This window comes from Ambystoma mexicanum, chromosome 10 (genome assembly GCF_040938575.1).
Source record: "Ambystoma mexicanum isolate Mex_15411 chromosome 10, UKY_AmexF1_1, whole genome shotgun sequence".
Lineage (NCBI taxonomy): Eukaryota > Metazoa > Chordata > Amphibia > Caudata > Ambystomatidae > Ambystoma > Ambystoma mexicanum.
In genome coordinates this window covers 447,807,113-447,833,594 of record NC_090932.1, presented here as the reverse complement: position 1 = coordinate 447,833,594, position 26,482 = coordinate 447,807,113, and positions in this window count along the sequence as shown.

The window sequence follows — 26,482 nt, the reverse complement described above, 5'->3', positions numbered from 1 at the left end:
ACAATAATTATGGTATCATTTATAAAATTTTCACATGTCCGCACTATGAATTATCCCCCTTTTTATAAAACCATATCCTTGCTGCAGGGGTGTGTCTTTTCAGGTCACATGGTACAGAAACCAGTCTTTCCAGTTTCTGCCAAGCCAGCTTGCTTCTCACAGGCAGTGCCCCTCCCAGCTTCTCCAGGAGGAAGCCACTTTTTACGACGTCTGTAATAAAAACCTTTGCCTGAGTGGAGAGGGCTTTGTTCACTCTCTGGCAGAGCACAGGAGATTCAATTATCAGATAGATGGCATATCCTTAATGTGGGCAGCAAAAGGAACATTGGCCTGGGAACATAGTTGTGACTCAAGTTTCACTCCTGATGGGATCCGTTGCTAGGCAAAATCAAGTTCCTTAAGCCAGACCTTCAGCTAACTTTTTGTTGCTTTTAAAATAACTTGTAATTTTACACATGCAGCTAGAATGCTGATTCTAAGTGCAAAACTATGACATTTCAACAGTTACAAAGGCATGTGACACCAAACATAGGTCACTCATTTAATTTAACATTTTCGATTTTGGTGGTTTTAAATCCAGTTGCAGTTAGGCTTAAGCTGCTGACTCCATAGCATTTTTGTTATAAGCATTGTTTTTGGGCTCTTCATTTCCCAGATTTTGTAGGCACACAAAACTCCATTCTGCCAAATGTCTGCTGGTGTTCAGTGAATATTTTGCACATGTTGCAAGGTTTGAAATAGGCATTTTGCTTGCCTTCAGAAAAACACACAGTGGGTTTTAAAACGCCGGCTTTTGGATAGTGGTGAGTACTGGTACTGCACCCATTTTTGGGATTTTCTTGGATTAATGCATTCTAAACAGGAATGGTTCTTACATGGTAGTAAATCCTTGCTTAACATTGTTTTGATGGGGCTCCTTACAGTAAGATGGTTATGTGGAACCCCACAAAAAGGGTTGAATCTTTAAAGTGGTCCAATGAGTCACGATTTCAGCAACTTTTTGACATCAGTAAAAGTGGATTTTGTTAACAAAGACCTTTCTTTACCCTGGTGGGTGGCAAGTTAGGTAACCATTTTGGTGTGCGCACAACTGCGCAGCTTTCCTGGATTTCGGCGCACATGTGGGTTTTCCGCCATCTTGAATTTCCTAAGCCCACAGCACCAAATGTTGTAGCAGGGTAGCTTAAACGTGGGTCAGGACACCCTACAGACTATAGGTATAGGCAACCCAACCGTTGGTATAAGCTTGTACTACACAGTTTTGGTAGCGTTTTGAGCAGCCGGGCGTACCTCAAGAGGGGTAAATGTGAGCTGTAGTGGAGGTACACAGAGATTTACATTTACAGGTATTCAAATAAACTCTTACACTCAAGGTTTCTTGCATAAACAATTATTAATTTATTTATCAGTCAGTTAAAAAGCCTTCTTCAGAAGGGAGCAATATGATACTAACACACAAATACACTTCAATACTGTACACTCTTAGTTTCTAAACCAGTAAAGACCCTTTTGGGATGGCCCACAGACGCAACCTACACCCACAGGTGACTTCAATAACAAGGGTGCTGGGGACATTAATATCTTACTGTTAGCATTTAGAATATTTTTAGGAATTGGTAAAAGGCAAAGGGTATTGGAACACAAGAGACCACAAATATTCTTAAGCAGGAAAATACTTTTGGATCCTCCAAGAAAGTGATACAATTCAATAGGCTAAGCCAAAGTCTATGGCAAAAGTATTGTATATGATGAAGCACTTCTGGTAAGTAAATGGAAAAGTGTTGCACAAGTTCTTAGGTGGCTTTAATGAAAAGAAAAATCAAATGTAGGGCCACAAGCTGATCAGGCTTGTGAGTTGTAGAAGTTTCAAGCAAATCTACAGTAAGAGGTATGTTCTCTTAGACTTGTTTTACAGTACTTTAGAAATGAAGAAAAGATGCAGATGATGACTTCTGTTCCTGTGCCGCTCTGCAGATCTCAGTGTTCCTGGGCCTCAGTCGTGGGGACAATAGGGAGGATGTTGGGGGACTCATGCAATGCACTGGCATGGTCAAAATTTGCAACGGCAAACTTCACTTTCAGCGGCAGTTCAGTGTTTCAGGTCCTCGCATCTACCACAACACCGCGGTTCTTGGCTGTTGAGATGGACTTTCCTTGCTTCTGGGGTCCCGCACTCTGTTGAGGGGGCTCAGGCTTGGTCAGTCCTGCTTCTTGGGAGTCCAGAGTATCTCCCAAAAGCTCTAGGCCAGCTTAAAAGCAACACAGGCAATCTGTTTTTTCTCTCCTTGGCTATACTGTTTCCAGCAGAAACTCTGTGGAAATTCAACTAGCTCGGAGATGGATGTTCAGGTGGCTTACTTTGGAGTTGAGTGGTCCCACCAACTCAAAGCAAGAAGTTGTCCTTGCAGGGGCTTCTCGGTCGATGCAAACTTGGCATTTTGGCACTGCAGCAGGGCTTTACCAGGCAAACCAATGGTCAAGGAGTTGCAGCAGGTGTCCTCTTCAAGCTCATCTTCGGTTCCTTCGTCCAGTGGTCGACTTTGCCTTCCAAGCCAAAGGTCTCACCTTTTATTCAGTTCTCTCCCATTCATTCCAGCCTTGCTGTCAATCACCCAGCAGGGTGGCTGCCCTTGCCGGATAGTCAGCCAGCCAATCACCACAGAGTGCATTTGGGTCTCCTAGGAGACTAAGCACAGGGTGTTTTGGGCACCTCCCTCACTTCCTGCCTACCACAGACACTCTGGAGCCAGAGGCGGGTTTCACTTGGTAACCCTGCCAAAGGTGAAATGAACAAAGAGACTAAACCTGGTTTGGTGTGCAAAGAACATCTCTAGAAGGACCTTTCCACAAAGAAATGGTGAAAAAAGAAGACCAGGCACCATTTTGACAAAGATGGCTCTGGCGGTTGCTTTACAGCAGCTGTGAACGCAGCCTGCGGTAAATGCAAACCATGGTAGGTTAGACAAAACCACTGCCACCAGCCATTCAGTGAGGAAAAGGTAACATAAAAATTGTGTGAAGATCCATACAAAGGGGATGCCAGGTAACCCCTCCAGCACTCTATTGTTAGATAGTGTGTGCTGGGTCTAGGAAGTTACAATAGTAAGTAAAGTCAATTACACTTTACTGCTCTGGGAAACAGTAGTTTATCCTTTATCCCTGAGAAGGTAGTTAAACCTTTGGGAAATCTGGAAGACTTCCCTGTGTTACTGCACGGAAGGTGCTGTGTGACACAATGTAAAAGATGATGCCTATGGAGTTTGTCGGACTCCACAACCAAAAGAAACACAGAGGTAAAATTCACATTAAAATACACAAGAGAGTGGGAAAAAGGGTCTCACTCTCTACAGGTTAAAGAAATCAAGTCCTCAAAATCCAGCAAAGTTGCTGGGGTCTCTAAGGTGGAGGGAATTAGCACATTTCTGAGAATTCTCCCTAACACACATCACCCCCAGACTAAGGGACAGGAGGATTTAATCCACCCCTGGATGAATCTCCTTACTCCAGTTGGTCAAACTTTCTGGAGAGACCATCAGCATTTTGGTAATTAAACCCTGACCTGTGTTCAATGGTCAATTCAAACCCCTGTAGGCTGATTGACCATCTTAACAATTTAGGATTCTCCCCCTTCATCTGCATTAGCCATCTCAAGTGTTGGTGATCTGTTTCAATCACAAAAGTAGATCCATACAAGTATGTTCTAAACTTCTTTAATGACCATACAATGGCAAAGCATTCTCTTTCGATGGCATGGGGCCACAGCGCCAGATACCCCTGGGGGCAGATAATCACTGCCCCCTGGGGTGAAAATAAAAAAATCAAAAAAAAAAAAAATCAAGGGGAGGTGGGAGGGGGTTTGGGGCCCTGGGGCCCACTGGACCACCAGGGATTGATCAAAAAGTGGTGTCCCTGGAAAGGGGACTTTCTCCCCTTTCCAAGGACACCACATATGAGGCATTGCTGGTCACGGATCGGGCGCAGGGCGCTCGATCCGTGACCAGCAACCCACTAGACCACCATGGATCCGTTTGTGAGGTGGGGGAAGCGGGGGCTGCTTCAAGTAAGCAGTCCTCTCCCCCTCCCGGCCCCCAAAGTGTGGGGGCACACGCATGGGAACCCCGGGGCAGATGGCTGACCATCTGCTCCAAGGAAATGTAAAAAAAAAAAAAAAGTGAAATTATGGGAAAAGGGGGTGGGGGAAGGGGTGGGGGCCACTAGCCACCATGGATTTTTTACTGAATGATAGGGGGGGTGCCCCCACAACCGAAGTAGAAAGGGGGCACCCCTTGTAACCCTCCCTGGGGGCAGATATCTGCTCCTCGGAAGGGGCATCTGACCGCAGGGAGGGATGCAAGAGGTGGGCCCCCCTATCTGCCCCAAGGGAGGGTTGCATGAGGTGGGGCCCTCCATTTGGGGTGGGGGAGGGCTGAGGGCCACCCCCTCTTGCAGTACATCATTCGCTGCCAATTTAGGGTGCCCCTTAGCCCCCCCTAAAAAGCAGCCTATGAATTTGTATTATTTTTTTTGTTTACCCAACTTCGCTTGGTGCAGATGGCCACATTAGTGTGGCAATCTGCCCCCAGGGTGCCCAAACCCTACTGCCCCATCTATTGGGGGTCCTTCCCCACTTTTTGTGGTGGCCCTCTCCCCCCACCCCAAATGGAGGTGGGGTGTACCTCACGCAGCCGTTTGTAGGAGGCCCAGGGAGGCCTGCATGAGGTGTCCCTGCCACCCATTTGGGGTGGGGGGGGAGAGGGCCACCACAAAAGGTGGGGCAGGACCCCCAATAGATGGGGCAGTAGGGTTTGGGCACCCTGGGGGCAGATTGCCACACTAATGTGGCCATCTGCACCAAGCGAAGTTGGGTAAACGAAAAAAATAATACAAATTCATAGGCTGCTTTTTAGGGGGGCTGAGGGGCACCCTAAATTGGCAGCGAATGATGTACTGCAACGGGGGGTGGCCCTCAGCCCCCCCCACCCCAAATGGAGGGCCCCACCTCATGCAACCCTTCCTGGCGGCAGATAGGGGGGGGCCCACCTCTTGGATCCCTCCCTGGGGTCAGATGCCCCTTCCTAGGAGCAGATATCAGCTCCCAGGGAGGGTTGCATGAGGTGGGGCCCTCCATTTGGGGTGGGGGGGCCGAGGGCCACTCCCCGTTGCAGTACATCATTCGCTGCCAATTTAGGGTGCCCCTCAGCCCCCCCTAAAAAGCAGCCTATGAATTTGTATTATTTTTTTTGTTTACCCAACTTCGCTTGGTGCAGATGGCCACATTAGTGTGGCAATCTGCCCCCAGGGTGCCCAAACCCTACTGCCCCATCTATTGGGGGTCCTTCCCCACCTTTTGTGGTGGCCCTCTCCCCCCCCACCCCAAATGGAGGTGGGGAGTACCTCACGCAGCCATTTGCAGGAGGCCCAGGGAGGCCTGCATAAGGTGTCCCTGCCACCCATTTGGGGTGGGGGGGAGAGGGCCACCACAAAAGGTGGGGCAGGACCCCCAATAGATGGGGCAGTAGGGTTTGGGCACCCTGGGGGCAGATTGCTACACTAATGTGGCCATCTGCACCAAGCGAAGTTGGGTAAACAAAAAAAAAAAATAATACAAATTCATAGGCTGCTTTTAAGGGGGGGCTGAGGGGCACCCTAAATTGGCAGCGAATGATGTACTGCAATGGGGGGTGGCCCTCAGCCCCCCCACCCCAAATGGAGGGCCCCACCTCATGCAGCCCTTCCTGGCGGCAGATAGGGGGGGCCCCACCTCTTGGATCCCTCCCTGGGGTCAGATGCCCCTTCCTAGGAGCAGACATCAGCCCCCAGGGAGGGTTGCATGAGGTGGGGCCCTCCATTTGGGGTGGGGGGGCTGAGGGCCACCCCCCGTTGCAGTACATCATTCGCTGCCAATTTAGGGTGCCCCTCAGCCCCCCCTAAAAAGCAGCCTATGAATTTGTATTATTTTTTTTGTTTACCCAACTTTGCTTGGTGCAGATGGCCACATTAGTGTGGCATACTGCCCCCAGGGTGCCCAAACCCTACTGCCCCATCTATTGGGGGTCCTTCCCCACCTTTTGTGGTGGCCCTCCCCCCCCCCACCCCAAATGGAGGTGGGGTGTACCTCACGCAGCCATTTGCAGGAGGCTCAAGGAGGCCTGCATGAGGTGTCCCTGCCACCCATTTGGGGTGGGGGGGAGAGGGCCAACACAAAAGGTGGGGCAGGACCCCCAATAGATGGGGCAGTAGGGTTTGGGCACCCTTGGGGCAGATTGCTACACTAATGTGGCCATCTGCACCAAGCGAAGTTGGGTAAACAAAAAAAAAAATAATACAAATTCATAGGCTGCTTTTAAGGGGGGGCTGAGGGGCACCCTAAATTGGCAGCGAATGATGTACTGCAACGGGGGGTGGCCCTCAGCCCCCCCACCCCAAATGGAGGGCCCCACCTCATGCAACCCTTCCTGGCGGCAGATAGGGGGGGCCCCACCTCTTGGATCCCTCCCTGGGGTCAGATGCCCCTTCCTAGGAGCAGACATCAGCCCCCAGGGAGGGTTGCATGAGGTGGGGCCCTCCATTTGGGGTGGGGGGGCTGAGGGCCACCCCCCGTTGCAGTACATTATTCGCTGCCAATTTAGGGTGCCCCTCAGCCCCCCCTAAAAAGCAGCCCATGAATTTGTATTATTTTTTTTGTTTACCCAACTTCGCTTGGTGCAGATGGCCACATTAGTGTGGCAATCTGCCCCCAGGGTGCCCAAACCCTACTGCCCCATCTATTGGGGGTCCTTCCCCACCTTTTGTGGTGGCCCTCTCCCCCCCCACCCCAAATGGAGGTGGGGTGTACCTCACGCAGCCATTTGCAGGAGGCTCAAGGAGGCCTGCATGAGGTGTCCCTGCCACCCATTTGGGGTGGGGGGGAGAGGGCCAACACAAAAGGTGGGGCAGGACCCCCAATAGATGGGGCAGTAGGGTTTGGGCACCCTGGGGGCAGATTGCCACACTAATGTGGCCATTTGCACCAAGCGAAGTTGGGTAAACAAAAAAAAGAATCCAAAATCATAGGCTGCTTTTTAGGGGGGGCTGAAGGGCACCCTAAATTGGCAGCGAATGATGTACTGCAACGGGGGGTGGCCCTCAGCCCCCCCAACCCAAATGGAGGGCCCCACCTCATGCAACCCTTCCTGGCGGCAGATAAGGGGGGGCCCCACCTCTTGGATCCCTCCCTGGGGTCAGATGCCCCTTCCTAGGAGCAGACATCAGCCCCCAGGGAGGGTTGCATGAGGTGGGGCCCTCCATTTGGGGTGGGGGGGCTGAGGGCCACCCTCCGTTGCAGTGCATCATTCACTGCCAATTTAGGGTGCCCCTCAGCCCCCCCTAAAAAGCAGCCTATGAATTTGTATTATTTTTTTTGTTTACCCAACTTCGCTTGGTGCAGATGGCCAAATTAGTGTGGCAATCTGCCTCCAGGGTGCCCAAACCCTACTGCCCCATCTATTGGGGGTCCTGCCCCACCTTTTGTGTTGGCCCTCTCCCCCCCCACCCCAAATGGAAGTGGGGTGTACCTCACGCAGCTGTTTGTAGGAGACCCGGGGAGGCCTGCATGAGGTGTCCCCGCCAGCCATTTGGGGTGAGGGGGGAGAGGGCCCCCAAAAATGGTGGGTCCGGCCCCCCCAGTGGGTGGGGCAGTAAGGTTTGGGCACCCCGGCGCCAGATTGGCACACCAATGTGACCCTCTGCACCAAGGGGAGTTGGGTTACCAAAGGAAAAAAATGAAAATGGTGGAACGCTTTTTAGGGGGGGCGGTGGGGCACCCCAAAGGGTCAGGGAATTTTCTAATGGGATGGGGCGTTGACCCCCCCCACCCGCAATGGAGTGGGTGCCAAGTCATGCAGCCCTCCCTGGGACCAGATATCTGCTCGTAGGAACGGACGCCTGAGCCCAGGGAGGAGGGCAGGACAGCCCCCCCCCCCTTATCTGCCCCCAGGGAGGGCTACATTTTGCTGGTGTGATTGCGGTAACACATGTTCTTTGTTTTGTTTACAGCTTTTTCTACCCGAGCAGCTGCAACGTTATGTGAGTACTTTTTTTTATTATTCTATGGTTAGGGCCCACTGTCAGTGGTGTGGGTGAGACTGGGGCTGGATTGTTGGTGGTGTGGGTGGGAATGGCCCGTCTGGGCAATCACCTCCAACTGTCCTGGAGTTGCGGCTGGGCTGCATTACAGCCTTTCCCTTCGGAGAGGTATTGGCACACTGCCGAGACTCCTTGGTGGGAGAAGCTGTAACGCAGGGGAGCCAGGGCTCCAGCAAAGTCGGCGGTAATATCCCTGGCCTTGGGCACCCTTCTCCCATGTGGGTCTTTGGTGGTGGTTCTGGGTATTACATTCTGGGCCGATTTGCGTAAATCAGACCTCTTTGGATTCCCACGGGTGTCTTCTTTTGGGAAATGCATGGGGTTCCCTGTTTTCCTTGCTGGCTTCGACACCCTAGGCCCAAATCTGTAGGTTGCCCACATGAACAAAATGGGCAGTGGCGAAAGGCTTAGGGTTCCCAGTGGGTTATCCTTTTCCTTTTGCGCCCCCGGCAGGTGCACCCACACATGTGAGGTACCGTTTTCATCGAGACACATGTGGGGACGCGGGAAGGTAAGCCACGTGTTGTTGGCGATGTGTTTCGGTGGGTGGCCAGAGCGAAATGTCTGAGAATTGTCTTCATTTCCGGCCAATTTCAGAGACATTTCCCTGTGTCCACTCACCGAAACACGTCACCAACAGCAGATGTCATACCTTCTCGTGTTCCCACAGGTGTCCCAACGAAAAAGGTACCTCGCATGTGTGGGTGCACCTACCGGGGGCGCAAAAGGAAAAGGGTAACCCGCTGGTAACCTCAAGCCTTTCGCCACAGCACAATTTGTTCATGTGGGCAACCTACAGATTTGGGCCTAGGGTGTCGAAGCCAGCAAGGAAAACAGGGAACCCCATGCATTTCCCAAAAGAGGACACCCGTGGGAATGCACAGAGGTCTGACTTGGGCGAAGCGGCCCAGAATTTATTACCCAGAACCCCAGACAAAGTGAACATTGTGTTTTTTCCCCACCAAATATCACACTTTGTCGGGGATTGTGGCTAATAAAAACTGGGGCAATTTGCGCAAGGCAGACCTCTGTGGATTCCCACGGGTGTCCTCTTTTGGGAAATGCATGGGGTTCCCTGTTTCCCTTGCTGGCTTCGACACCCTAGGCCCAAATCTGTAGGTTGCCCACATAAACAAAATGGGCAGTGGCGAATGGCTTGGGGTTCCCAGTCGGTTACCCTTTTCCTTTTGCGCCCCCAGTAGGTGCACCCACACATGTGAGGTACCGTTTTCATCGGGACACATGTGGGGACGCGGGAAGGTAGGCCACGTGTTGTTGGCGGTGTGTTTCGGTGGGTGGCCAGAGAGAAATGTCTGAGAATTGTCTTCATTTCCGGCCAATTTCAGAGACATTTCCCTGTGTCCACTCACCGAAACACGTCGCCAACAGCAGATGTCATACCTTCTCGTGTTCCCACAGGTGTCCCGAAGAAAAAGGTACCTCGCATGTGTGGGTGCACCTACCGGGGGTGCAAAAGGAAAAGGGTAACCCGCTGGTAACCCCAAGCCTTTCGCCACAGCACAATTTGTTCATGTGGGCAACCTACAGATTTGGGCCTAGGGTGTCGAAGCCAGCAAGGAAAACAGGGAACCCCATGCATTTCCCAAAAGAGGACACCCGTGGGAATGCACAGAGGTCTGACTTGCGCGAAGCGGCCCAGAATTTATTACCCAGAACCCCAGACAAAGTGAACATTGTGTTTTTTCCCCATCAAATATCACACTTTGTCGGGGATTGTGGCTAATAAAAACTGGGGCAATTTGCGCAAGGCAGACCTCTGTGGATTCCCACGGGTGTCCTCTTTTGGGAAATGCATGGGGTTCCCTGTTTCCCTTGCTGGCTTCGACACCCTAGGCCCAAATCTGTAGGTTGCCCACATAAACAAAATGGGCAGTGGCGAATGGCTTGGGGTTCCCAGTCGGTTACCCTTTTCCTTTTGCGCCCCCAGTAGGTGCACCCACACATGTGAGGTACCGTTTTCATCGGGACACATGTGGGGACGCGGGAAGGTAGGCCACGTGTTGTTGGCGGTGTGTTTCGGTGGGTGGCCAGAGAGAAATGTCTGAGAATTGTCTTCATTTCCGGCCAATTTCAGAGACATTTCCCTGTGTCCACTCACCGAAACACGTCGCCAACAGCAGATGTCATACCTTCTCGTGTTCCCACAGGTGTCCCGAAGAAAAAGGTACCTCGCATGTGTGGGTGCACCTACCGGGGGTGCAAAAGGAAAAGGGTAACCCGCTGGTAACCCCAAGCCTTTCGCCACAGCACAATTTGTTCATGTGGGCAACCTACAGATTTGGGCCTAGGGTGTCGAAGCCAGCAAGGAAAACAGGGAACCCCATGCATTTCCCAAAAGAGGACACCCGTGGGAATGCACAGAGGTCTGACTTGCGCGAAGCGGCCCAGAATTTATTACCCAGAACCCCAGACAAAGTGAACATTGTGTTTTTTCCCCACCAAATATCACACTTTGTCGGGGATTGTGGCTAATAAAAACTGGGGCAATTTGCGCAAGGCAGACCTCTGTGGATTCCCACGGGTGTCCTCTTTTGGGAAATGCATGGGGTTCCCTGTTTCCCTTGCTGGCTTCGACACCCTAGGCCCAAATCTGTAGGTTGCCCACATAAACAAAATGGGCAGTGGCGAATGGCTTGGGGTTCCCAGTCGGTTACCCTTTTCCTTTTGCGCCCCCAGTAGGTGCACCCACACATGTGAGGTACCGTTTTCATCGGGACACATGTGGGGACGCGGGAAGGTAGGCCACGTGTTGTTGGCGGTGTGTTTCGGTGGGTGGCCAGAGAGAAATGTCTGAGAATTGTCTTCATTTCCGGCCAATTTCAGAGACATTTCCCTGTGTCCACTCACCGAAACACGTCGCCAACAGCAGATGTCATACCTTCTCGTGTTCCCACAGGTGTCCCGAAGAAAAAGGTACCTCGCATGTGTGGGTGCACCTACCGGGGGTGCAAAAGGAAAAGGGTAACCCGCTGGTAACCCCAAGCCTTTCGCCACAGCACAATTTGTTCATGTGGGCAACCTACAGATTTGGGCCTAGGGTGTCGAAGCCAGCAAGGAAAACAGGGAACCCCATGCATTTCCCAAAAGAGGACACCCGTGGGAATGCACAGAGGTCTGACTTGCGCGAAGCGGCCCAGAATTTATTACCCAGAACCCCAGACAAAGTGAACATTGTGTTTTTTCCCCACCAAATATCACACTTTGTCGGGGATTGTGGCTAATAAAAACTGGGGCAATTTGCGCAAGGCAGACCTCTGTGGATTCCCACGGGTGTCCTCTTTTGGGAAATGCATGGGGTTCCCTGTTTCCCTTGCTGGCTTCGACACCCTAGGCCCAAATCTGTAGGTTGACCACATAAACAAAATGGGCAGTGGCGAATGGCTTGGGGTTCCCAGTCGGTTACCCTTTTCCTTTTGCGCCCCCGGTAGGTGCACCCACACATGTGAGGTACCGTTTTCATCGGGACACATGTGGGGACGCGGGAAGGTACGCCACGTGTTGTTGGCGGTGTGTTTCGGTGGGTGGCCAGAGCGAAATGTCTGAGAATTGTCATTTCCAGCCAATTTCAGAGACATTTCCCTGTGTCCACTCACCGAAACACGTCGCCAACAGCAGATGTCATACCTTCTCGTGTTCCCACAGGTGTCCCGACGAAAAAGGTACCTCGCATGTGTGGGTGCACCTACCGGGGGCGCAAAAGGAAAAGGGTAACCGGCTGGTAACCCCAAGCCTTTCGCCACAGCACAATTTGTTCATGTGGGCAACCTACAGATTTGGGCCTAGGGTGTCGAAGCCAGCAAGGAAAACAGGGAACCCCATGCATTTCCCAAAAGAGGACACCCGTGGGAATGCACAGAGGTCTGACTTGCGTGAAGTGGCCCAGAATTTATTACCCAGAACCCCAGACAAAGTGAACATTGTGTTTTTTCCCCACCAAATATCACACTTTGTCGGGGATTGCGGCTAATAAAAACTGGGGCAATTTGCGCAAGGCAGACCTCTGTGGATTCCCACCGGTGTCCTCTTTTGGGAAATGTATGGGGTTCCCTGTTTCCCTTCCTGGCTTCGACACCCTAGGCCCAAATCTGTAGGTTGCCCACATGAATAAAATGGGCAGTGCCGAATGGCTTGGGATTCCCAGTCGGTTACCCTTTTCCTTTTGCGCCCCCGGTAGGTGCACCCACACATGTGAGGTACCGTTTTCATCGGGACACGTGTGGGGACTTGGGAAGGTAGGCCACGTGTTGTTGGCGGTGTGTTTCGGTGGGTGGCCAGAGCGAAATGTCTGAGAATTGTCTTAATTTCCGGCCAATTTCAGAGACATTTCCCTGTGTCCACTCACCGAAACACGTCGCCAACAGCAGATGTCATACCTTCTCGTGTTCCCACAGGTGTACCGACGAAAAAGGTACCTCGCATGTGTGGGTGCACCTACCGGGGGCGCAAAAGGAAAAGGGTAACCCGCTGGTAACCCCAAGCCTTTCGCCACAGCAATACAGATTTGGGCCTAGGGTGTCGAAGCCAGCAAGGAAAACAGGGAACCCCATGCATTTCCCAAAAGAGGACACCCGTGGGAATGCACAGAGGTCTGACTTGCACAAAGCGGCCCAGAATTTATTACCCAGAACCCCAGACAAAGTGAACATTGTGTTTTTTCCCCACCAAATATCACACTTTGTTGGGGATTGTGGCTAATAAAAACTGGGGCAATTTGCGCAAGGCAGACCTCTGTGGATTCCCACGTGTGTCCTCTTTTGGGAAATGCATGGGGTTCCCTGTTTCCCTTGCTGGCTTTGACACCCTAGGCCCAAATCTGTAGGTTGCCCACATGAACAAAATGGGCAGTGGCGAATGGCTTGGGGTTCCCAGTCGGTTACCCTTTTCCATTTGCGCCCCCGGTAGGTGCACCCACACATGTGAGGTACCGTTTTCATCGGGACACGTGTGGGGACGCGGGAAGGTATGGCCCTCGGGTGTCCAAGCCACCGAGGAAAACAGGGAACCCAATGCATTTCCGAAAAGAGGACACCCGTGGGAATCCGCAGAGGTATGATTTGCGCACATCGCCTCAGAATTTTTTACCCAGACAGCCCCAGGAAAAAAACACTTTTTCCGCACATTTCGCTCGACGCACCCATCGAAACACGCCCCCAACAACACATGGCCTACCGTCACACGTTCCCACAGGTGTCCCGATGAAAACGGTACCTCACATGTGTGGGTGCACCTACCTGCCGGCCAAGGGGAAAGACTAAAACACAAGTAATCCCAAGTCTGTTTTCATGGCGAAATCTCAGACATTCTGCCGACCGGCACAACGTACAGATATGGGCCTCGGGTGTCCAAGCCACCGAGGAAAACAGGGAAACCCGTGCATTTCCGAAAATAGGACACCCGTGGGAATCCGCAGAGGTATGATTTGTGCACATCGCCCCAGAATTTTTTACCCAGACAGCCCCGCAAAGTCCGAAATGTCGGGAAAAAAACACTTTTTCCGCACATTTTGCTCGACGCACCCATCGAAACATGCCCCCAACAACACATGGCCTACCGTCACGCGTTCCCAAAGGTGTCCCGATGAAAACGGTACCTCACATGCGTGGGTGCACCTACCTGGCTGCCAAGGGGAAAGCCTAAAACACAAGTAACCCCAAGTCTGTTTTCAGAGCGAAATCTCAGACATTCCGCCGACCGGCACAAAGTACAGATAGGGGCCTCGGGTGTCCAAGCCACCGAGGAAAACAGGGAACCCCATGCATTTCCGAAAAGAGGACACCCGTGGGAATACGCAGAGGTATGATTTGCGCACATCCACCCAAATTTTATTACCCAGACAGCCCCGCAAAATCCGAAATGTCGGGAAAAAAAACGCCTTTTCCGCACATTTCGCTCGACGCACCCATCAAAACATGCCCCCAACAACACATGGCCTACTGTCACATGTTCCCAAAGGTGTCCCGATGAAAACGGTACCTCACATGTGTGGGTGCACCTACCTGGCCGTCAAGGGGAAAGCCTAAAACACTGCTATCCCCCCCAAAGGGTTTGGGGAGGCAACCGACAGATTTAGGCCTGGGGTGCTTCAGCCACCAAGAAAAACAGGAACCCCCATGCATTTCCGAAAAGAGGACACCCGTGGGAATCCGCAGAGGTATGATTTGCGCACATCGGCCCAGAATTTATTACCCAGACAGCCCTGCAAAGTCCGAAATGTGGGGAAAAAACGCTTTTTCCGCACATTTCGCTCGACGCACCCATGGAAACACGCCCCCAACAACACATGGCCTACCGTCACGCGTTCCCACAGGTGTGCCGATGAAAACGGTACCTTATATGTGTGGGTGCACCTACCTGGCCGCCAAGGGGAAAGCCACGGGTGTCCTCTTTTCGGAAATGCATGGGGTTCCCTGTTTTCCTCGGTGGCTTGGACACCCAAGGCCCATATCTGTACGTTGTGCCGGTCGGCAGAATGTCTGAGATTTCCCTCTGAAAACAGACTTGGGGTTACTTGTGTTTTAGGCTTTCCCCTTGGCGGCCAGGTAGGTGCACCCACACATGTGAGGTGCCGTTTTAATCGGGACACCTGTGGGAATGTGTGACGGTAGGCCATGTGTTGTTGGGGGCGTGTTTCGATGGGTGCGTCGAGCGAAATGTGCGGAAAAAGCGTTTTTTTCCCGACTTTTCAGACTTTGCGGGGCTGTCTGGGTAATACAATCTGGGGCAATGTGCGCAAATCATACCTCTGTGGATTCCCACGGGTGTCCTCTTTTTGGAAATGCATGGGGTTCCCCGTTTTCCTTGGTGGCTTGGACACCCGAGGCCCATATCTGTACGTTGTGCCGGTCGGCAGAATGTCTGAGATTTCGCTCTGAAAACAGACTTGGGGTTACTTGTGTTTTAGGCTTTCCCCTTGGCGGCCAGGTAGGTGCACCCACGCATGTGAGGTACCATTTTCATCGGGACACCTGTGGGAACGCGTGACGGTAGGCCATGTGTTGTTGGGGGCATGTTTCGATGGGTGCGTAGAGCGAAATGTGCGGAAAAAGTGTTTTTTTCCCGACATTTCGGACTTTGCGGGGCTGTCTGGGTAAAAAATTCTGGGGCGATGTGTGCAAATCATACCTCTGCGTATTCCCACGGGTGTCCTCTTTTCGGAAATGCATGGGGTTCCCTGTTTTCCTCAGTGGCTTGGACACCCGAGGGCAATATCTGTACGTATATCTGTACGTTGTGCCGGTCGGCAGAATGTCTGAGATTTCGCTCTGCAAAACAGACTTGGGGTTACTTGTGTTTTAGGCTTTCCCCTTGGCGGCCAGGTAGGTGCACCCACGCATGTGAGGTACCGTTTTCACCAGGACACCTGTGAGAAGGCGTGACTGTAGGCCATGTGTTGTTGGGGGCGTGTTTCGATGGGTGCGTCGAGCGAAATGTGCGGAAAAGGCGTTTTTTTCCTGACATTTTGGATTTTGCTGGGCTATCAGGGTAATAAAATCTGGGGGGATGTGCACAAATCATACCTCTGCGTATTCCCACGGGTGTCCTCTTTTCGGAAATGCATGGGTTTCCCTGTTTTCCTCGGTGGCTTGGACACCCGAGGCCCATATCTGTACGTTGTGCCGGTCGGCAGAATGTCTGAGATTTCGCCATGAAAACAGACTTGGGGTTACTTGTGTTTTAGGCTTTCCCCTTGGCCACCAGGTAGGTGCACCCACACATGTGAGGTACCGTTTTCATCGGGACACCTGTGGGAAGGCGTGACGGTAGGCCATGTGTTGTTGGGGGCGTGTTTCGATGGGTGCGTCGAGCGAAATGTGCGGGAAAAGTGTTTTTTTCCCGACATTTCGGAATTTGCGGGGCTGTCTGGGTAAAATATTCTGGGGCGATGTGCGCAAATCATACCTCTGCGGATTCCCACGGGTGTCCTCTTTTCGGAAATGCATGGGTTCCCTGTTTTCCTTGGTGGCTTGGACACCCGAGGGCCATATCTGTACGTTGTGCCGGTCGGCAGAATGTCTGAGATTTCGCTCTGAAAACAGACTTGGGGTTACTTGTGTTTTAGGCTTTCCCCTTGGCGGCCAGGTAGGTGCACCCACACATGTGAGTTACCGTTTTCATCGGGACACCTGTGGGAATGCGTGACGGTAGGCCATGTGTTGTTAGGGGCGTGTTTCGATGGGTGCGTCGAGCGAAATGTGCGGAAAAAGCGTTTTTTCCCCCACATTTAGGACTTTGCGGGGCTGTCTGGGTAAAAAATTCTGGGGCGATGTGCGCAAATCATTCCTCTGCGGATTCCCACGGGTGTCCTCTTTTTCGGAAATGCATGGGTTTCCCTGTTTTCCTCCGTGGCTTGGACACCCGAGGCCCATATCTGTACGTTGTGCCGGTCGGCAGAATGTCTGAGATTTCGCCATGAAAACAGACTTGGGGTTACTTGTGTTTTAGGCTTTCCCCTTGGCCGCCAGGTAGGTGCACCCACACATGTGAGGTACCGTTTTCATCGGGACACCTGTGGGAAGGCGTGACGGTAGGCCATGTGTTGTTGGGGGCGTGTTTCGATGGGTGCGTCGAGCGAAATGTGCGGAAAAAGTGTTTTTTTCCCGACATTTCGGACTTTGCGGGGCTGTCTGGGCAATAAAATCTGGGGCGATGTGCGCAAATCATACCTCTGCGTATTCCCACGGGTGTCCTCTTTTCGGAAATGCATGGGGTTCCCTGTTTTCCTCGGAGGCTTGGACACCCGAGGCCCATATCTGTACGTTGTGCCGGTCGGCAGAATGTCTGAGATTTCGCTCTGAAAACAGACTTGGGGTTACTTGTGTTTTAGGCTTTCCCCTTGGCGGCCAGGTAGGTGCACCCACACATGTGAGGTGCCGTTTTCATCGGGACACCTATGGGAATGTGTGACGGTAGGCCATGTGTTGTTTGGGGCGTGTTTCGATGGGTGCGTCGAGCGAAATGTGCAGAAAAAGCGTTTTTTTCCCGACTTTTCGGACTTTGTGGGGCTGTCTGGGTAATAAAATCTGGGGCGATGTGCGCAAATCATACCTTCGTGGATTCCCACGGGTGTCCTTTTTTCGGAAATGCATGGGGTTCCCCGTTTTCCTTGGTGGCTTGGACACCCGAGGCCCATATCTGTACGTTGTGCCGGTCGGCAGAATGTCTGAGATTTCGCTCTGAAAACAGACCTGGGGTTACTTGTGTTTTAGGCTTTCCCCTTGGCGGCCAGGTAGGTGCACCCACACACGTGAGGTACCGTTTTCATCGGGACACCTGTGGGAACACGTGACGGTAGGCCATGTGTTGTTGGGGGCATGTTTTGATGGGTGCGTCGAGCGAAATGTGCGGAAAAGGCATTTTTTTCCTGACATTTCGGACTTTGCGGGGATGTCTGGGTAATAAAATCTGGGGGGATGTGCGCAAATCATACCTCTGCGTATTCCCACGGGTGTCCTCTTTTCAGAAATGCATGGGGTTCCCTGTTTTCCACGGTGGTTTGGACACCCGAGGCCCCTATCTGTACGTTGTGCCGGTCGGCAGAATGTCTGAGATTTCGCTCTGAAAACAGACTTGGGGTTACTTGTGTTTTAGGCTTTCCCCTTGGCGGCCAGGTAGGTTCACCCACGCATGTGAGGTACCGTTTTCATCGGGACACCTGTGGGAATGCGTGACGGTAGGCCATGTGTTGTTGGGGGCATGTTTCGATGGGTGCGTCGAGCGAAATGTGCGGAAAAAATGTTTTTTTCCCGACATTTCGGATTTTGCGGGGCTGTCTGAGTAAAAAATTCTGTGGCGATGTGCGCAAATCATACCTATGCGGATTCCCACGGGTGTCCTCTTTTCGGAAATGCATGGGTTTCCCTGTTTTCCTCGGTGGCTTGGACTCCCGAGACCCATATCTGTACGTTGTGCCGGTCGGTAGAATGTCTGAGATTTCGCTCTGAAAACAGACTTGGGGTTACTTGTGTTTTAGGCTTTCCCCTTGGAGGTCAGTTAGGTGCATCCACACATGTGGAGTACCGTTTTCATCGGGACACCTTTGGGAACGGGGGACGGTAGACCATGTGTTGTTGGGGGCGTGTTTCGATGGGTGCGTCGAGCAAAATGTGCGGAAAAGGCGTTTCTTTCCCGACATTTCGGATTTTGCGGGGCTATCTGGGTAATAAAATCTGGGGCGATGTGTGCAGATCATACCTCTGCGTATTCCCACGGGTGTCCTCTTTTCGGAAATGCATGGGGTTCCCTGTTTTCCTCAGTGGCTTGGACACCCGAGGGCAATATCTGTACGTATATCTGTACGTTGTGCCGGTCGGCAGAATGTCTGAGATTTCGCTCTGAAAACAGATTTGGGGTTAATTGTGTTTTAGGCTTTCCCCTTGGCGGCCAGGTAGGTGCACCCACACATGTGAGGTACCGTTTTCATCGGGACACCTGTGGGAACGCGTGACAGTAGGCCATGTGTTGGGGTGTGTTTCGATGGGTGCGTCGAGCGAAATGTGCGGAAAAGGCGTTTTTTTCTCGACATTTCGGACCTTGCGGGGCTGTCTGGGTAAAAAATTCTGGGGCGATGTGCGCAAATCATACCTCTGCGTATTCCCACGGGTGTCCTCTTTTCAGAAATGCATGGGGTTCCCTGTTTTCCTTGGTGGCTTGGACACCCGAGGGCCATATCTGTACGTTTGCCGGTCGGCAGAATGTCTGAGATTTCGCTCTGAAAACAGACTTGGGGTTACTTGTGTTTTAGGCTTTCCCCTTGGCAGCCAGGTAGGTGCACCCACACATGTGAGGTACCGTTTTCATCGGGACACCTGTGGGAATGCGTGACGGTAGGCCATGTGTTGTTGGGGGTGTGTTTCGATGGGTGCGTCGAGCAAAATGTGTGGAAAAAGCATTTTTTTCCCCAGATTTCGGACTTTGCAGGGCTGTCTGGGTAATAAATTCTGGGGCGATGTGCGCAAATCATACCTCTGCGGATTCCCACGGGTGTCCTCTTTTCGGAAATGCATGGGGTTCCCCGTTTTCCTTGGTGGCTTGGACACCCGAGGCCCATATCTGTACGTTGTGCCGGTCGGCAGAATGTCTGAGATTTCGCTCTGAAAACAGACCTGGGGTTACTTGTGTTTTAGGCTTTCCCCTTGGCGGCCAGGTAGGTGCACCCACACACGTGAGGTACCGTTTTCATCGGGACACCTGTGGGAACACGTGACGGTAGGCCATGTGTTGTTGGGGGCATGTTTTGATGGGTGCGTCGAGCGAAATGTGCGGAAAAAGCATTTTTTTCCTGACATTTCGGACTTTGCGGGGATGTCTGGGTAATAAAATCTGGGGGGATGTGCGCAAATCATACCTCTGCGTATTCCCACGGGTGTCCTCTTTTCAGAAATGCATGGGCTTCCCTGTTTTCCACGGTGGTTTGGACACCCGAGGCCCCTATCTGTACGTTGTGCCGGTCGGCAGAATGTCTGAGATTTCGCTCTGAAAACAGACTTGGGGTTACTTGTGTTTTAGGCTTTCCCCTTGGCGGCCAGGTAGGTGCACCCACGCATGTGAGGTACCGTTTTCATCGGGACACCTGTGGGAATGCGTGACGGTAGGCCATGTGTTGTTGGGGGCATGTTTCGATGGGTGCGTCGAGCGAAATGTGCGGAAAAAATGTTTTTTTCCCGACATTTCGGACTTTGCGGGGCTGTCTGAGTAAAAAATTCTGTGGCGATGTGCGCAAATCATACCTATGCGGATTCCCACGGGTGTCCTCTTTTCGGAAATGCATGGGTTTCCCTGTTTTCCTCGGTGGCTTGGACTCCCGAGACCCATATCTGTACGTTGTGCCGGTCGGTAGAATGTCTGAGATTTCGCTCTGAAAACAGACTTGGGGTTACTTGTGTTTTAGGCTTTCCCCTTGGAGGTCAGTTAGGTGCATCCACACATGTGGAGTACCATTTTCATCGGGACACCTTTGGGAACGGGGGACGGTAGACCATGTGTTGTTGGGGGCGTGTTTCGATGGGTGCGTCGAGCAAAATGTGCGGAAAAGGCGTTTCTTTCCCGACATTTCGGATTTTGCGGGGCTATCTGGGTAATAAAATCTGGGGCGATGTGTGCAGATCATACCTCTGCGTATTCCCACGGGTGTCCTCTTTTCGGAAATGCATGGGGTTCCCTGTTTTCCTCAGTGGCTTGGACACCCGAGGGCAATATCTGTACATATATCTGTACGTTGTGCCGGTCGGCAGAATGTCTGAGATTTCGCTCTGAAAACAGATTTGGGGTTACTTGTGTTTTAGGCTTTCCCCTTGGCGGCCAGGTAGGTGCACCCACACATGTGAGGTACCGTTTTCATCGGGACACCTGTGGGAACGCGTGACAGTAGGCCATGTGTTGGGGTGTGTTTCGATGGGTGCGTCGAGCGAAATGTGCGGAAAAGGCGTTTTTTTCTCGACATTTCGGACCTTGCGGGGCTGTCTGGGTAAAAAATTCTGGGGCGATGTGCGCAAATCATACCTCTGCGTATTCCCACGGGTGTCCTCTTTTCAGAAATGCATGGGGTTCCCTGTTTTCCTTGGTGGCTTGGACACCCGAGGGCCATATCTGTACGTTTGCCGGTCGGCAGAATGTCTGAGATTTCGCTCTGAAAACAGACTTGGGGTTACTTGTGTTTTAGGCTTTCCCCTTGGCAGCCAGGTAGGTGCACCCACACATGTGAGGTACCGTTTTCATCGGGACACCTGTGGGAATGCGTGACGGTAGGCCATGTGTTGTTGGGGGTGTGTTTCGATGGGTGCGTCGAGCAAAATGTGTGGAAAAAGCATTTTTTTCCCCAGATTTCGGACTTTGCAGGGCTGTCTGGGTAATAAATTCTGGGGCGATGTGCGCAAATCATACCTCTGCGGATTTCCACGGGTGTCCTCTTTTCGGAAATGCATGGGTTTCCCCGTTTTCCTTCGTGGCTTGGACACTCGAGGCCCATATCTGTACGTTGTGCCGGTCGGCAGAATGTCTGAGATTTCGCTCTGAAAACAGACTTGGGGTTACTTGTGTTTTAGGCTTTCCCCTTGGAAGCCAGGTAGGTGCACCCACACATGTGAGGTACCGTTTTCATCGGGACAACTGTGGGAATGCGGGACGGTAGGCCATGTGTTGTTGGGGGCATGTTTTGATGGGTGCGTCGAGCGAAATGTGCGGAAAAAGTGTTTTTTTCCCGACATTTCGGAATTTGCGGGGCTCTCTGGGTAAAAAATTCTGGGGCGATGTGCGCAAATCATTCCTCTGCGGATTCCCACGGGTGTCCTCTTTTCGGAAATGCATGGGTTTCCCTGTTTTCCTCGGTGGCTTGGACACCCGAGGCGCATATCTGTACGTTGTGCCGATCGGCAGAATGTCTGAGATTTCACCATGAAAACAGACTTGGGGTTACTTGTGTTTTAGGCTTTCCCCTTGGCCACCGGGTAGGTGCACCCACACATGTGAGGTACCATTTTCATCAGGACACCTGTGGGAAGGCGTGACGGTAGGCCATGTGTTGTTGGGGGCGTGTTTCGATGGGTGCGTCGAGCGAAATGTGTGGAAAAAGTGTTTTTTTCCCAACATTTCGGACTTTGCGGGGCTTTCTGGGTAAAAAATTAAGGGGCGATGTGCGCAAATCATACCTCTGTGGATTCCCACGGGTGTCCTCTTTTTGGAAATGCATGGGTTTCCCTGTTTTCCTCGGTGGCTTGGACACCCGAGGCCCATATCTGTACGTTGTGCCGGTTGGCAGAATGTCTGAGATTTCGCCATGAAAGCAGACTTGGGGTTACTTGTGTTTTAGGCTTTCCCCTTGGCCGCCAGGTAGGTGCACCCACACATGTGAGGTACCGTTTTCATCGGGACACCTGTGGGAAGGTGTGACGGTAGGCCATGTGTTGTTAGGGGCGTGTTTCGATGGGTGCGTCGAGCGAAATGTGCGGAAAAAGTGTTTTTTTCCCCACATTTAGGACTTTGCGGGGCTGTCTGGGTAAAAAATTCTGGGGCGATGTGCGCAAATCATTCCTCTGCGGATTCCCACGGGTGTCCTCTTTTCAGAAATGCATGGGTTTCCCTGTTTTCCTCCGTGGCTTGGACGCCCGAGGCCCATATCTGTACGTTGTGCCGGTCGGCAGAATGTCTGAGATTTCGCTCTGAAAACAGACTTGGGGTTACTTGTGTTTTAGGCTTTACCCTTGGCGGCCAGGTAGGTGCACCCACACATGTGAGGTGCCGTTTTCATCGGGACACCGGTGGGAATGTGTGACGGTAGGCCATGTGTTGTTGGGGGCGTGTTTCGATGGGTGTGTCGAGCAAAATGTGCGGAAAAAGCGTTTTTTTTCCGACTTTTCGGACTCTGTGGGGCTTTCTGGGTAATAAAATCTGGGGCGATGTGCGCAAATCATACCTCTGTGGATTCCCACGGGTGTCCTCTTTTCAGAAATGCATGGGGCTCCCCGTTTTCCATGGTGGCTTGGACACCCGAGGCCCATATCTGTACGTTGTGCCGGTCGGCAGAATGTCTGAGATTTCGCTCTGAAAACAGACTTGGGGTTACTTGTGTTTTAGGCTTTCCCCTTGGCGGCCAGGTAGGTGCACCCACACATGTGAGGTGCCGTTTTCATCGGGACACCTGTGGGAATGTGTGACGGTAGGCCATGTGTTGTTGGGGGCGTGTTTCGATGGGTGTGTCGAGCGAAATGTGCGGAAAAAGCGTTTTTTTCCCGACTTTTAGGACTTTGTGGGGCTGTCTGGGTAATAAAATCTGGGGCGATATGCGCAAATCATACCTCTGTGAATTCCCACGGGTGTCCTCTTTTCGGAAATGCATGGGGTTCTCCGTTTTCCATGGTGGCTTGGACACCCGAGGCCCATATCTGTACGTTGTGCCGGTCGGCAGAATGTCTGAGATTTCGCTCTGAAAACAGACCTGGGGTTACTTGTGTTTTAGGCTTTCCCCTTGGCGGCCAGGTAGGTGCACCCACACACGTGAGGTAGCGTTTTCATCGGGACACCTGTGGGAACACGTGACGATAGACCATGTGTTGTTGGGGGCATGTTTTGATGGGTGCGTCGAGCGAAATGTGCGAAAAAGGCGTTTTTTTCCTGACATTTCGGACTTTGCGGGGATGTCTGGGTAATAAAATCTGGGGGGATGTGCGCAAATCATACCTTTGCGTATTCCCACGGGTGTCCTCTTTTCGGAAATGCATGGGGTTCCCTGTTTTCCCCGGTGGCTTGGACACCCGAGGCCCCTATCTGTACGTTGTGCCGGTCGGCAGAATGTCTGAGATTTCGCTCTGAAAACAGACTTGGGGTTACTTGTGTTTTAGGCTTTCCCCTTGGCGGCCAGGTAGGTGCACCCATGCATGTGAGGTACCGTTTTCATCGGTACACCTGTGGGAACGCGTGACGGTAGGCCATGTGTTGTTGGGGGCATGTTTCGATGGGTGCGTCGAGCGAAATGTGCGGAAAAAGTGTTTTTTTCCCCACATTTAGGACTTTGCGGGGCTGTCTGGGTAAAAAATTCTGGGGCGATGTGCGCAAATCATTCCTCTGCGGATTCCCACGGGTGTCCTCTTTTCGGAAATGCATGGGTTTCCCTGTTTTCCTCCGTGGCTTGGACGCCCGAGGCCCATATCTGTACGTTGTGCTGGTCGGCAGAATGTCTGAGATTTCGCTCTGAAAACAGACTTGGGGTTACTTGTGTTTTAGGCTTTACCCTTGGCGGCTAGGTAGGTGCACCCTCACATGTGAGGTGCCGTTTTCATCGGGACACCTGTGGGAATGTGTGACGGTAGGCCATGTGTTGTTGGGGGCGTGTTTCGATGGGTGTGTCGAGCGAAATGTGCGGAAAAAGTGTTTTTTTCCCGACTTTTAGGACTTTGTGGGGCTGTCTGGGTAATAAAATCTGGGGCGATGTGCGCAAATCATACCTCTGTGGATTCCCACGGGTGTCCTCTTTTCGGAAATGCATGGGGTTCCCCGTTTTCCATGGTGGCTTGGACACCCGAGGCCCATATCTGTACGTTGTGCCGGTCGGCAGAATGTCTGAGATTTCGCTCTGAAAACAGACCTGGGGTTACTTGTGTTTTAGGCTTTCCCCTTGGCGGCCAGGTAGGTGCACCCACACACGTGAGGTAGCGTTTTCATCGGGGCACCTGTGGGAACACGTGACGGTAGACCATGTGTTGTTGGGGGCATGTTTTGATGGGTGCGTCGAGCGAAATGTGCGGAAAAGGCGTTTTTTTCCTGACATTTCGGACTTTGCAGGGATGTCTGGGTAATAAAATCTGGGGGGATGTGCGCAAATCATACCTTTGCGTATTCCCACGGGTGTCCTCTTTTCGGAAATGCATGGGGTTCCCTTTTTTCCCCGGTGGCTTGGACACCCGAGGCCCCTATCTGTACGTTGTGCCGGTCGGCAGAATGTCTGAGATTTCGCTCTGAAAACAGACTTGGTGTTACTTGTGTTTTAGGCTTTCCCCTTGGCGGCCAGGTAGGTGCACCCACGCATGTGAGGTACCGTTTTCATCGGGACACCTGTGGGAACGCGTGACGGTAGGCCATGTGTTGTTGGGGGCATGTTTCGATGGGTGCGTCGAGCGAAATGTGCAGAAAAAGTGTTTTTTTCCCGACATTTCGGACTTTGCGGGGCTGTCTGGGTAAAAAATTCTGGGGCGATGTGCGCAAATCATACCTATGCGGATTCCCACGGGTGTCCTCTTTTCGGAAATGCATGGGTTTCCCTGTTTTCCTCGGTGGCTTGGACACCCGAGGGCAATATCTGTACGTATATCTGTACGTTGTGCCGGTCGGCAGAATGTCTGAGATTTCGCTCTGAAAACAGACTTGGGGTTACTTGTGTTTTAGGCTTTCCCCTTGGCGGCCAGGTAGGTGCACCCACACATGTGAGGTACCGTTTTCATCGGGACACCTGTGGGAACGGGTGACAGTAGGCCATGTGTTATTGGGGGTGTGTTTCGATGGGTGCGTCAAGCTAAATGTGCGGAAAAAGCGTTTTTTTCCCCACATTTCGGACTTTGCAGGGCTGTCTGGGTAATAAATTCTGGGGCGATGTGCGCAAATCATACCTCTGCGGATTCCCACGGGTGTCCTCTTTTCGGAAATGCATGGGCTTCCCTGTTTTCCTCTGTGGCTTGGACACCCGAGGGCCATATCTGTACGTTGTGCCGGTCGGCAGAATGTCTGAGATTTCGCTCTGAAAACAGACTTGGGGTTACTTGTGTTTTAGGCTTTCCCCTTGGCGGCCAGGTAGGTGCACCCACACATGTGAGGTACCGTTTTCATCGGGACACCTGTGGGAACGCGTGACAGTAGGCCATGTGTTGTTGGGGGTGTGTTTTGATGGGTGCGTCGAGCAAAATGTGCGGAAAAAGCGTTTTTTTCCCCACATTTCGGACTTTGCAGGGCTGTCTGGGTAATAAATTCTGGGGCGATGTGCGCAAATCATACCTCTGCGGATTCCCACGGGTGTCCTCTTTTCGGAAATGCATGGGTTTCCCCGTTTTCCTTTGTGGCTTGGACACTCGAGGCCCATATCTGTACGTTGTGCCAGTCGGCAGAATGTCTGAGATTTCGCTCTGAAAACAGACTTGGGGTTACTTGTGTTTTAGGCTTTCCCCTTGGCGGCCAGGTAGGTGCACCCACGCATGTGAGGTACCGTTTTCACCAGGACACCTGTGGGAACACGTGACGGTAGGCCATGTGTTGTTGGGGGCATGTTTCGATGGGTGCGTCAAGTGAAATGTGCGGAAAAAGCATTTTTTTCCCCACATTTCGGACTTTGCGGGGCTGTCTGGGTAATAAAATCTGGGGCGATGGGCGCAAATCATAACGCTGCGTATTCCCACGGGTGTCCTCTTTTTGGAAATGCATGGGGTTCCCCGTTTTCCTTGGTTGCTTGGACACCCTAGGCCCATATCTGTACGTTGTGCCGGTCGGCAGAATGTCTGAGATTTCGCTCTGAAAACAGACCTGGGGTTACTTGTGTTTTAGGCTTTCCCCTTGGCGGCCAGGTAGGTGCACCCACACACGTGAGGTACCGTTTTCATCGGGACACCTGTGGGAACACGTGACGGTAGACCATGTGTTGTTGGGGGCATGTTTTGATGGGTGCGTCCAGCGAAATGTGCGGAAAAGACGTTTTTTTCCTGACATTTCGGACTTTGCAGGGATGTCTGGGTAATAAAATCTGGGGGGATGTGCGCAAATCATACCTCTGCGTATTCCCACGGGTGTCCTCTTTTCGGAAATGCATGGGGTTCCCTGTTTTCCGCGGTGGCTTGGACACCCGAGGCCCCTATCTGTACGTTGT